Source organism: Calidris pugnax, unplaced genomic scaffold (assembly GCF_001431845.1).
Source record: "Calidris pugnax isolate Ruff unplaced genomic scaffold, ASM143184v1 scaffold211, whole genome shotgun sequence".
Lineage (NCBI taxonomy): Eukaryota > Metazoa > Chordata > Aves > Charadriiformes > Scolopacidae > Calidris > Calidris pugnax.
Genome location: NW_015091083.1, coordinates 1,549,832 through 1,563,012, shown reverse-complemented (window position 1 = coordinate 1,563,012; position 13,181 = coordinate 1,549,832).

Genomic DNA, 13,181 nt, shown 5'->3' with positions numbered 1-13,181 from the left:
ACAGCATTATTTAAGTAGAGAATGCTGCTGAATTAAATACCGAACCGAATAGCAGAAATCAGCTCCTTGTTGATTGTTTTGCTGTTTTTAGTGCTGCTGGCTATGCCAAAAGTTTGCACACCAGCAGCCCATAGCTGCCAGGGGCAAACCCTAGCAACAGTGGAGCTTTGAAGCTTTATGTACCACGTTGTGTACACGTATGTACAGATACATATATATCTGAGCCGCGTTCGGAAGCGTGGAGCCAGCTCCGTGAAACAGCAGAAGCTGCAGGACTTCCTTTAGGTCATGGGTGCCCGTTCTAGAGCAAGCACACTACCTCCTGAATTCAACTCCATCAGGTTATTTCCAGATCACCAAAAGGTGCAGAAAGCAGCGCTGTGCACACACAGGCACAGCCCATATTGTGAGCTCCTTTACATGGTGATTGAGGCATCGAACCTGTGAAGAAGGAGCCCTTGCTACCTCAAATCATGTTAAGGATTTCAGCTGCTGCTGCTCATTTGGCCATAGATGAAAGTGATGCTGAAATCATTCATGCATCCCAATGTAATTTTAGAACACAAAAATTTGCTTTTCAAAATTAACACAGAGGAGGAGGAGTTGATGCCCTGGTTCATCAGTTAATTAAAAGCAGACAAAATGCAGCGCTGGCCAGCACTCCGCATTAAGGGCTCAATTTAAAGCATGTCTGTCTGTATATATTATATAGATTTACTATTCCATCATTCACGTGGGATACTGACATCTACTGAAATGTTTCCTCCCCTCCTTTCCAGAGAAGGAGGAAGGGAGAAGGAAGCTCTTGCAATTTAAGAGAATTAGAAGAGACAGTTGAAGGGAGGAGGACTGACTGCCGTAGAATAGATTGTCTGGCAGGATCAAGCACAACGATGGAGGAAATAATGTGAAGCTGTTGAGCAAAGCAGGGGGGCACACAGCCCTTAGGGTTGTTGTAGTGGGAAACAACCACGTTTCTGGGAAAAACAGGTTCAGGAGAAAAAAAGAAATGCACATGGAGAAGCCCAGACGTGGAACAAGAAAACACAGGCACTGAGAAAAAGCTTTGACCGTGCAAAAAAGAGAATGGGATGTCATTAATGTGCCCTCGCTCACCTCTCTCCCTGTGATGCACTGGGAATGCCAGCCGGTCAGGCTGTTTCCTTTGAGAATCCCAGAGGACATAATTTTGAAGTGTTTAGAGATCTTTGCAACTTTACATGCCTCGTGTGAAAAGCCGGGGTGCTAAGACATGCTTGCAATAGCTGGTTTTCACAGAATATAAATGAGGGCTAAGCCACTGTTGAGCTTTCAGTTGGTTTGTATTTATTTCAGATTGTCAGGAGAGCAGAGATTATGGGACGTAATGAAATGCTATCAAAGGGGATTGGGCTGGAGATGCAGGAAAGGAGATTTTAGGATATTAGTTTAAACAGAAGTGGCTCCTATATAGTCAAGCTACATCCCAGACATTAACCCATTCAGGTATTTTGCTGACTGACTGAGCTAGAGACCAAATGGCAGGTCTGTGTTTAAGAAACAACGTATTTCAGTTTTAAGAACAGATGATAGGGATAGGGAATATTTCCTCTTCTGGACTATTCAAATAAACTTGATCAGTTGATCCAATGCAAAGAATAGTCACACAACTCCAATTATCTAAGAAAAGGTGGAACTACATCCCTTAAAACATGTGGAAGGTTGAACCTCCCTGCCCTGCGTTGGCATGGCCCTTTTCATCCAGCACTAAGAGAGGTTCCCAGCCTTATGGGAGAGCTGTCCCCTGAGAAGCATCATCCCTCAAACTCTGCATGTGGTAGGTACAAGCTCCTGGTACAGAGTTTTAATTTGGTGTGGCCCAGGTTCACCTCTGGTATAAATCCAGTCTAATTAAGCCAAGAACCTATTAAGCCTGCTTTCATTTTTTTCCATAACCGTCTTTTCACAGAGGACATTCCTCTGCCAACTCTCTGGCTGTGATTAGGGAAGAGTCTGGATAGAACTGTTGACAATATGTTTGCAGAGTACTAAATACCATTGAATATGATCTGTAAATATTTACACTTGGAGGAAGAGATTTGCTCTTTGCATAGTTTGCATGCTGGCATCTGCTATGCTGAATAAATTACTAATAAAAATCACATTGTGGAAAAATAGTCCATGCTGATTCTTGGGAGCTATTTTATTAAAGACAATGGTGTGATAAGGAAATACATTCCTTGAGAATTACATTCTCTCCAAAATTTCAGTGCATTATTGCTCTGTACTGAACTGAAGCAGCACACACTGCAGTAGTGCAGGTTTTCCTAGTGAGGAATGTGAGGCTGACACAAGGGACATTTTAGTTGGGGAAAGAGAGTCCTTCTCCAGCAGGAGAACTGTACAGTAGCTTGCTTTGGGATGACAGTCTTGAAGGAATTTGGCCACGGTTCCTTTGTGGTCTTGCATCTTTCCCAGCCCTGAATTCAGTCTCACCAAATCATGAGTGTGGTCAGTTCTTGTAATTTTGAGCATTCTAGCTTCCTCAAACATGATACTGCACAAGAGTCGTGACTATCATTTTAAAATGGCTTTGGTGTATGTGAGGAAACATCTGGAAATATGAAACAACTGCCTTTAGAAGTGGAAATGTGGATATAAGCATATCTTAATTTCAGTGAGCTGATCTCCTCATATTTGATCACAGGGGTTCCCGTCCACTGACAGTAGTCAATTAAAAGTCAAATTCCATAATTGAAATTCCAAGTGCTCCTTATAAACTTATTTTAAAGCCAACATTCTCATGTAATATCATAATTGTAGCAATGTGCACCAAATTAAAGAATTTGTCACAGGGACAGGGAACCACATTGCCTGCATTTTGAATTATTATAAAGAATTAAATACATGCAAACAACTAAAATTTATCTTCTCTGTGCATCCATAGAACATTACAGGCACCGATATAACATTACTCAGGACCCACCAGGATGCTCCAGTTATGTTCAAACTCCTCAAGCTGTCCCACTGGCATCATGTTATTGCAGCTTCATCATGAAAAATGAATATCACACGCTGCCAGAAATCCTGCCTCTCTGAAGCACAAGTTAAAACATGCATTAACTCTTCACAGCTAAGCAGCAGCATGAAAGATATTTCTAGCAGTGCGTTGTCAGACGTGTATTGTACCTGACACCATGGCACAATGTGTTGCAAGATCCCGTACTTAAATATCTTTCTCCTTACTGGCTACCGTTGCCTCCTGGTGCAGCTCCTTGCTTAGGCTCATCATCCTTGATGGAGTGGAAGAGAAAGTACAGGCTGAGAGCATAGTTAAGCAAGTAGCTACAGCCCCTTCCTTCTGTGCCTGTCTAAGGCCAGAAGGCTGGTGGTTCAATGGATGCTACTGTTAAGGCTGCGAGTAGAGAGAAAACAATGCAAAATTCATTGGCAAATCCACTGCTCGCACACACACAGGCTGGAAAAAGCAAAAAAAAAAAATCAACAGCAGCATTTACAGAGCATTCAGCCAGCCACAGACTGTGCAAGAGATAGGGCAGACAGGGTGGTGCCACAAAACTGTTAAAACTGCCTTTGGGCCATGGCACAAGGCAGAAAGCAGCTCTTGAGAAGCGTCTAGCCACGGTCCCATCGTGTTACCCTGCTACCACACTGCAACCTGGAAAATCTCTTAGCCGAGTACAAATGTGTGGTTCGTCCATGGCAGATGTTGTGCCACATGAAGACTGGGTGGGAGTGCTGCCGTAGGTCATCTCTGGGCTGCAGTTGGCAGCTACACTCCACTGGCCTGGCATGCACTCCAGTAGGCAGTGGTGCCATCAGATACCATAAGGATATATTATAAAACCAGAACTGGCACTTACAATGTAAATTCATTTCAATTCCCAAGGGTCCAAATTTGAGCTTCTTGGCTGTTCTAGCATTTGGATTTCTCATGACGCAGCGATTCCAGCATCACCACAAAGGGGGAGCATATGGTATTTTCTACTTCTGGTTTGTAACGTTCTTGCTGAACAGACGTGGAACGTGTCTGATGGGTACTGTAAAACACACACAACAAGAGCTGGTCCTCACTCCCAAAATGCCATCCTGAAGAAGAGCAAACAGGCTTTTTCTTCAGTAATGGGGGTGGAAAAGGAGAAGGAACATGTTTCCAGTGTGTTAATTGATGAATTTTTCCTAAGGGAAAGTGAAACGTGCTTTGACTGGTCAATACAACCCTCCTTGTCCACACAAAGGTTTCAAGCACGCCTCTCGTTCAGGCATAGGTGTGGCTGTACAGGGAAGTAGAAGGGTTGGGGAGAGACAGATTAGAAGTGCCATGCCAGGGATATAGCTAAATTCTCACGAGAGCTACTGTTGACCTGGTTTCTGTTCTGCTGTGTTCAGCTCATCCATAAGGATTCCTGACTCATGCCAAAATGCTTTGCACTGGCTGCTTCCCTTTTTGAAGGATGGGCCTAAGCTGATGAAAAAGATGTATTTGGGAACAAGAGGCAATCCCTTCAGAAAGTAAAGCTGGAAAAGCAACATAAGCAAGAATCCCAACAGTGGAAAAAGTGGGTTGCTGAGTGGGGTGGCAGAGAACAGGGAACTGCCATTCAGAAAAGAAAAAAAAAAAGGTAATGAGAGTAGCTGCCAAATTCCATCTTTGCCTAGAGCTATGCCGGGAGAATTTTAACTTAAGGGATTAAAGAGTGCTTAAAAATAATAATCTGGACCTTGAGCCTCTATCCTTTATGCTGAAATTGGGGTTTGTCCTGCTTGAAGAGATCAGCCACAATAAGGAATCAAGCTCAAATATTACTTTCCCAATCAAATAGGTGGCAGACTTTGCACCACACCTGATTTTGAGTGCAACGTGTTCAAGTCAAACACAGGGCTTCCTGCTTCAGTCCTCCTCCTCCCTCCCTTTTCACACCATAAACCAGGACCTTGATCCGATGCCAAGAACACCTGAAGATTACGTGTAGCTGAAGCCGGAGCTGACTGAATGCTCTGTAAATGCTGCTGTTGATTTTTTGCTTTTTCCAGCCCGTGTGTGTGCGAGCAGTGGATTTGCCAATGAATTTTGCATTGTTTTCTCTCTACTCGCAGCCTTAACAGTAGCATCCATTGAACCACCAGCCTTCTGGCCTTAGATAGGCACAGAAGGAAGGGGCTGTAGCTAGTTGCATAACTCAAGGAAACAAAGATCATTACAGCAAAGCCTGGCAGTGTTGCTGTCAGCCTCCTGCTGGTGGCATTTCTGTAAAACACCATTCTGTCCACCACTTTTCCACTCTAGGGTTTATAGCTTCGATATTAAAATGTGAGGTGAACAGAAACCTGCACAAATGAACTCAGCATGGAGCAGATGTGGTTTTGGTTTGCTGTGCTACCAAAAAAAAAAAAAAAGAAGCAGGTAAATATTTTACAATAAACCATTTTGACTGGATTCAGAGAATTTCTGAGGCATCCCCATGTAGAAACAGGGACTGTATTATTAACAAGCCATCACAGTCTGTACTTGTAGAATTTTTTTTTACAAAGAAATATCAACCGAAACAAATCACACAGCCCTCTAAACAGTGGAAGCACTGAGAGAAGAACAAGGTAGCTGCTGTAATGATACAGAACATGCATGAGCATCTACATTCTTTTTAAACAAGGGTCCACGCAGTGCCCACAGAAGCTGGAGGACAGCAATGCATGATGCCATTCTCGTCCTGAGACAGGTACAGCCAGGGCAAAGGAGGGCAGTTAACCAGTAACATACTTTCTGGCGCTTAGTTTCTTAAATCACAATCAGTTTAACATTAACTGAGGTGATTATGGATTTTTCCCTTCCATGTTGGGGGGCATATCCCAGCCATGGGATTCAGAAGTCTACCTGGAGCTGGCAGGGGAATGGGCAGCAGGACGCAGCAGTTACAGGGGAGGACACTCCAGATGCTACATGAGAGCTTCCAGCCTGCCAGGACACTGTGGGTTTCACAGCCTCTGCCCAGGAAACCCCAAGACTGCCAAAAGCCTCAAAGTAGGAGTGGGGTGGTGGAAGGAGATTGCCTGAACACCAGTGGGGACTTGGGAAAGCAGGCTAGAGAAGGAGGTGCATACACATGTGCAAGGGTGGCTTAGGGACTGACTCCCCCTTTCCAGAGCCTGGGAGGAAGCAGAGAAGGGTTAAAACTTCTTCTCCTCACTGCTTTTTCTGCTTGATTAACCTATTGCCATCCTGTCAGCCAAAATGAATGTCTTTGTTATAAGCCCACCCTCATGCCACTTTGGCAACAGAGCTAAAGTCACTCTGTAAAGCCCCAAGACCTGCACTCAGCCTGATCCCTTAAGACTTTCCTTGACCTTCTGTTCTGGACTTGACCCCCTTCCAGAAGCAGAGCACCCATGTTCCTGCACATGCCACCCTGCACTCCACAAGCACTCCCAGCAGCTGGCTAAGGAGTGTTTGCCTTCACACCAACATCTGCTGGCAGGGAACATGTCCCACCACTGGGCAGTACAGCTGCAGCACTCCATGTGGTCCAGGCTGGAGCTGAGCCTCCCAAACGCATGCACACACACATCCAACACACGCAGGCAGGAAGGTGTGTGCTGGAAAATGAGTAGAAATGAGGAGCACAGGCGTAGAGAGGGACTCCGCACTACCACCACCACCTCCTCCCACTGCACCAGGTCTCCTGTACATCTCAGCAAAGTAGCCACTAATAAACACAAAAATGTTTAAGGGGACAACGTTAGGCAGGGGAGCATGCTGGTAGGGGAGCCTTGCTCATTGCCCCACACACTGTTGCACATTTCTGAGACAAGCTGGGATGTTTCATACCTGTCCTGTCCCAGCTCTGCAACGCAGTTGCAAAGTGATCTGAGTTTCATCCTGCAACCCAAGCAGTTTATGAGGTTCCCCAGCCTGCTGGTGTCCTGGGAAATGGACCTCCTTTGATATCTATACCCCCACAAAGGCCACTTCACACAAACAGTGCAGAACAACAGACTGTGACTGGTTGTACCCATTACCTTTCCTGCAGCTCTGGTATGTCCTTCTGCCCCTTTGCTCCATGGTGATGCCTTCAGAACTAGCAAAGTGCTTTCCAATGGACTTCAAAGTGCTCTTCGAAGTACTTGATCTTACAGCTGTGCTATGATCTCTGATCATGGCAGTGTCTCTTCTGCCTCTTTCAGGCTGGCAGAAGGTGAGCACTGCCTCCGTCCTTACAACTAGGTCATTTAACTCTGAAACCTCATGAAAATCACTTTAAAATCTCAGTTATTTAGAGGTGGCACCCAGCTGCTGAAACTTGCGAAGACACTACTCTTCTCTTACCCTGTAACCACACACCTAGATAGAGGTAAGAAAGATAAAAGTGTCTCCAAAAAATACACACACAAAAATACATCTATGTCCCTAAATCATCCGTGGACAGATATTTGCTTTCTTTGGCTTCACATGCTTTATTTTCATTAAGATGACTGAATGTTATGAACATAGCAGCAAATTACAAGTATGCAAGTGTCCATATTTGTGGGGCAAAATATCTATTGCCCTTTATATGCATCCTAAGTGTTGCTTTCTAAATGGTGCTAAAATGTATGTTCTTATACAGGAAAACACTCCTACATACACTATACCAGAGATCACCACCAGTCAGGACTCCAGAGGATCACCTTCAAAACATAATACCTGTGGAAAAGCAGAACTCCAAGGGTTGGCATGAGTCAATCCTTGCCAAGCTACTGAAGTTACAGTATTTTCTTCCTGCACCTCAATGGATCATCTTGTGCAGCCCAGGGAATGCATGTACCTCACTTTGGGTACCACTGATCTAGCCAACAGCTAAATCTTCCTGCTTGTTGCTCTGCACTGACCCCTTCTGCAGTCTCTGTTGCCCAAATCAGAAGTGTGGGAGTTCCTTTGGTACAAGCTTGTTCTTTAGTAATGCCAACTGGCTTTCTCAAAGGGTATTTGCTAGAAAAGGGAGGGTAACAAGTAAAGGGAGAAGTAAGAGTGTTCCATTATGGGAGGGGAAAGAAGGGTTTAAGCAGGAGCTGTTGAATGGGTCCCTAAGAAGTGCTCTTACACCAAAGTCCACCAGTTCTCATGGGTACAGACTAAATCTGTGGGGTTTTTTGCAAGAAAGAGAGGGAAGAAAAGGATGCAAATAATGATAATCACACTGTACTGTCTGACGACTGTGCCTAAAGGCAGCACAATACTTTCAGATGGTTCAGCTCTTCCAAAAATCCTTATAGGCTACAGGGGAGTATCTGCCACCATCAGTGATATGACACAGGCTGGATCACTTGGCCATGGGCCCGTTTAATCAAAGTACTTTTTAATACAACCATGTGGAAGGACAAGCACCAAGAAATAAAAGAGTTTCTTCCCAAGCCAACGAGGTGGTGTGGAGGAGAGAAAAGCACAGGCTGTGTCTTGGATAGGGACACGATAACCACGATAAAACAAAAGCTGAACACAAACATATGCAAAAACCTTAGCAAAAACAGTTAATACAACTTTGGGGTGAGGTAACAGGAGCTCTCTGTTGCTATAGAGGAAAAACTCTATTTTATCAGGTACCAAGAATTAGCTTTGGGCTGGCAGAAGCCATGTAGATTGATCACTCAAGCAAGAGGAGAGAGGACACATAGCTGACAGTTCAAACAAAGCTTCTTTTTTTGCCTTTTACTCTCATGAATGTTCCTTACTTGGAGGGGAAAAAAATTACAATTAAGTGACTGGTTTGTCTATTTCCCTAGCTCCTTTCTTTGTGCATAATAACCCAGGTCAGCAGCTGTTAGGCCCTTCGGGCCAATAACCTTAGCCAGACATTTCATGGCAATAGAGAAAGAGCAGCAGGTGAGGAGGAAGCAAGTGACTTGGGAGCTCATATCAAAGATCTGTGCATCCTAAAGAGCTGTATGTCAAGGAAGCACAGGAAAAGGAACCTAGGAATAATTCAGGGCTGGCAACTGGCAATCAGATTTAGAGTCGTAATATCTGGATGTTAGGCACCTCTTTGCTACTTTAGAAGTATTCCGTCCACAGTAAGAAATGAGAGGACTCAACATCCCTGATATTGCAAAAGCATATAAAAAATTTCATAATCACATCAGGAAAGAAAAACCCTTAAGCAAGCAAAGATACTTGCAGGCTTTTTTTGTCTGTCAGTATGAAGCAATATGGCCACATGCCACTTCTCTGCTTGTTTGATCATTAGAAAGAACCCAACTAGAGCAAGTTTCATCACTCCTGTCTGGGGAAAATGTTCACAGCTGTTGGCATGAAAACCAATGCAAACAAACCACTGACACTGCATGAGGTCCCTAGTTCCCCTTGATCTGAGGCTGATGCCATGCTATTTGAATTAATAAGGTACTGGGTGCAGACCTTCTAAACTCTGAGTGGTTGCACAACACATTAAGCAACAACATAACACACTGGAAAAAATTGTCATTGCTGGCATATGAGCTGAATAATTGAGATGTATGGCCTTCCGTTCATTAATGACCAAGTGCAGCAACTGTTTTTCACTACATTGCTCAAGCCACGTCAAAACTTCAGCAGACCAAGCAAGTTAGACAATACTTCACACAGTTATACAAAATGCTAGATAAAACTCCCTAGATTTCTAGTAGATCACAAACCATTTTTAGTTTTTAACTTACCTACAGTAACATACAATCTCTGGTTTAATGGAGTAGAGAGCAGAAGGGGAAGTGAAAGCTGGAGTTCCTGCAGGAGAGGGCTAGCACCCTCCAAAGAAATAAGTAAATTTCAGAGTTCATATTCATGGATTGCAACCACAGCTTGCAGCCTTCCCTTTGAAAGGGCTAGAGCCTCTAAAAGAGCCAGAGAAGACACTTGCTGAACATGTATCTGCCACAAAGAAAGGTATTCCTCAGCTCTTGTGCTCACTGCAGTGATGTACCTCCCCTTTGGTGTTTGCAGGAGCAGCAGATGGGCTTCAGAGATTATCTGAGTTCAGAAGCTGAACCAGCTGCTGAAAACTGATCTGGGAAATGGTACAGTTTGTACCCACTACACCAGTTCAGGAGCTGCCAAGACCAGCTCCACCGTTGCCCACCCATGAGGTGGGTCAGTTATTATTGTTAGGCATCTCAGGAGGCTGCTGCCTGCTTTCAGCCTCCAGAACGATCACCTGCTGATGTCGCTGCAAAACACAGGATTATTCTACGTCCTTCCTGACTTCTGCTAGCTTGATGTCAACTGCTTGCTAGGTGCCAGGAGACATTACTCATCACATGAGAATTAGAATTGTTATTGGCCATATTTTTTTGCAGCTGGTCTTTCAGACTGGTTTCATTTTGCCAAGGGTTTGTGTTGTCGAGCTGCTCTTTTGGTTTTGGTCAATGTTAAGTTTCATTTGATCTGGTTGTCACTGCATGCACTGAGGGCTACTTGTCTGAATATGGAGGTGCATGTATGCCATCAGAGCTTGTTCCTCTGGTCATACTGGTAATGTTGCTTCTCACATATCTCCATTTTGTCTGCATGCATTGCTGCAGGTCATGTACCCAGTATGAATGATCACATACACATACCATTTATTCCCAGCCCAGAAGGTGGGCTACAGTCTTAAAGCTGGTGGTAGAGCACTGAGGCAAGAAGGCCTTGGGATCAAGGGCTCCCAGCATAGTTTTGGGGAGCTGAGAGGAGCAGCAGCACTGTCTGTACAAGTGTATCAGGAGGACATTAAGTGGAGCTGTGGCTGGTTAGACCAGCTCCTGCCAGCAAGATGTAGGAAGACAGAGTATGGCTGCATTAGCGGTGGTCCAATGATTTGTTCGGGACATGGGGGAAGAGGAGACTCCTAGACTAGATCTGTGGGTGAGAAGATGGACTGATCTTCTGAAGCAAAAGGAGCACTGTTATTTTATTCAGGCTGAGAACCTGTGCTACTGCACCGCTGCCTCTGCCAGCACTGAAACACATCTGAACAATGTGAATGTTTTCAGAAACAGGAGAGCGAGCTAATCAGGGCATCGTTCCATCTCATAGGATATCATGCATCTTAAATATATTACCCTGGGAAGAGCATTTAGACCACATCTGTGTGCTTCTTGTGCCTCCCTAGTAAAGCAGCCACAGACCTGACACAGAAGAGGTTCCCACTCCAAGCAGTTCTTTTTAATCCTCAACTACATATGTGTTGCTCTGGCTTCCCCATGAAGTGAAGTTTATAGTCCTACCATCCCGTACAGCTGAGGCCCATGGGACAGAAAGGCTATATTCTCTGATGCTGAGTTCCTATGAACTGAGACAATAAGAAGAAAGGATCTTAGCAGTAGCCCCACTGAGGAAGAAGAGGCATAAAGCCTATATCCACTATGAAACGAAAAGGAAGCCACACAAGATGCCTGTTGCTCCAGGAGTTACCAGAACCAGCCTTCCTACCGAGCTTTTCTTCCCATCACAGTACTGCCAGAATAAATACAAACCTCAGGGGAAAGCTTTATTGAACTGTCTCTGGGGGTTGCTGCTGATTTTGCCTTCTTGCACGGCGCTGTGTCATTAATCAAGATCACTCTCAACAGAACAGCCAGGAGCCTTTAGGAGAAGGAATTGCAGGAGAGGAACCTTTGGAAATTAACTCAGATGCTTATCTGCAGCATTGTCAACTCTGGCTATTTTGCAGTTGTGCAACAGGGCTGTGGGGTTGTGGGTTCCAGCATCTTAATAGTGATTTAGATACCTGAGCTTTCACCCACTAGCAATAATACAGATTTATAATCCTTACCATTAGAGAAAAAAGTCTAAGAACAAGTGCATCTTTAGCCTACAGAAACCAGCAGAGGGCCATGTTTTTAGGGTGAAAAAAAACCACCTTAATATTCCAGGATGCTTAACATTGAACTAGCACATATAATGCTTATGATCACTCTCTCCAGCCCCCAGCTTTACTCCCCCATTGAGGCACCCAAAGCTTAAAGTCACTCCTTGAATCTTCAGACAGACTCTGACTGGGCTAGTAGAACACCTCCTTCCAACCTAGTTGTCCCACCACTACTGCCTAAGGGGACCAGTCGAATGACAGCTCGGCTGACAGCTTCTCCATCGAGTGACAGCTGAGGTAAGCCTCTTGTTGCTCTCTCTGCATCCAACAACTTTTGCAGGTTGAGCAGAACAGAGTGAATTGATCTGCAGTCATCTAAGACCTATATTAGAAAAAATTGGCAGCCACCCCACTCCTCGGCAATTCCTGGGCTCACAGTGTCATAGCAGGGCTAAAAACCCCAAATCCAACTGTGATACAAATTTTGTTGTGCTCTCAGAAAGAATTACTCTGTCCTTGCAGCTTGTGTCCTTATGCCTCTGATGGTCCCTGGGACTGCTTCACCCCCAAAGTGCCCCTGGGGTCTAGGTTGTGTGGCCTTGCTTTGCTGCGGGGAGCTAAACCCTTGCTGAAAGCTGGCAGGAGTGACTGATTTACCATAGGAAGCTAGGTCACCTGAGAGGACAGCCCTCCCTCCTCCCCATGGGTTTTGTTTTTGAACCAACAGAAGTCAGTACATATTTAATCAAAACCTGGTGCTTCTTTTTGCAGCTGTTTCTTCCTGACTCTGCCAATCTTCATGCATGGCCATGCATTTCAGATGCGTAATGCAGCATGTCTGTATGCCCTAGAGGTTGCTGGTTCCTGCCAACGCCAATCCATATGGGGTTATTCAAGTGTAAGAGAGTCCAAGATTTGACCCCTAGCCTATGAACATTTCTGTTTCCAAGTGAACTTTTCAAGTATTTTTTCTGATGTGGAGGTGACAGATGGCTTGCCCCCATGCTCTGACTCCCCAGACATCTCAGGAAACATTAGCAGGTAGATGAGGTTCAGAATTCACCCTTGTAAAGCAGCTGAGTCAGCATCAATGCAATAAAACCTTATTCCAGCTCAGCTAGCAAGGTCTCTCCCTCAGGGCTGGACCGCAGTAGCTGCCAAAGGAAAACAGAAGAGCTTGAAGGGCTCCAACAACATTGTCAAACTTCAGAGCAAGGGCACGGGCAGATCAGTGGGTGTCCTGACTTCACCCTTTGCCAGCCAACCTCTTCCCTCATTGCTGTTCACTAATGTAGATTTAGCATCAGCTCGCAGAAGAAAAGCACAGACTATACAAGGTCAGGGATTCTTGTATTTCCCATGATCTCAAGCCTGCAGAGTTTTCTCAGG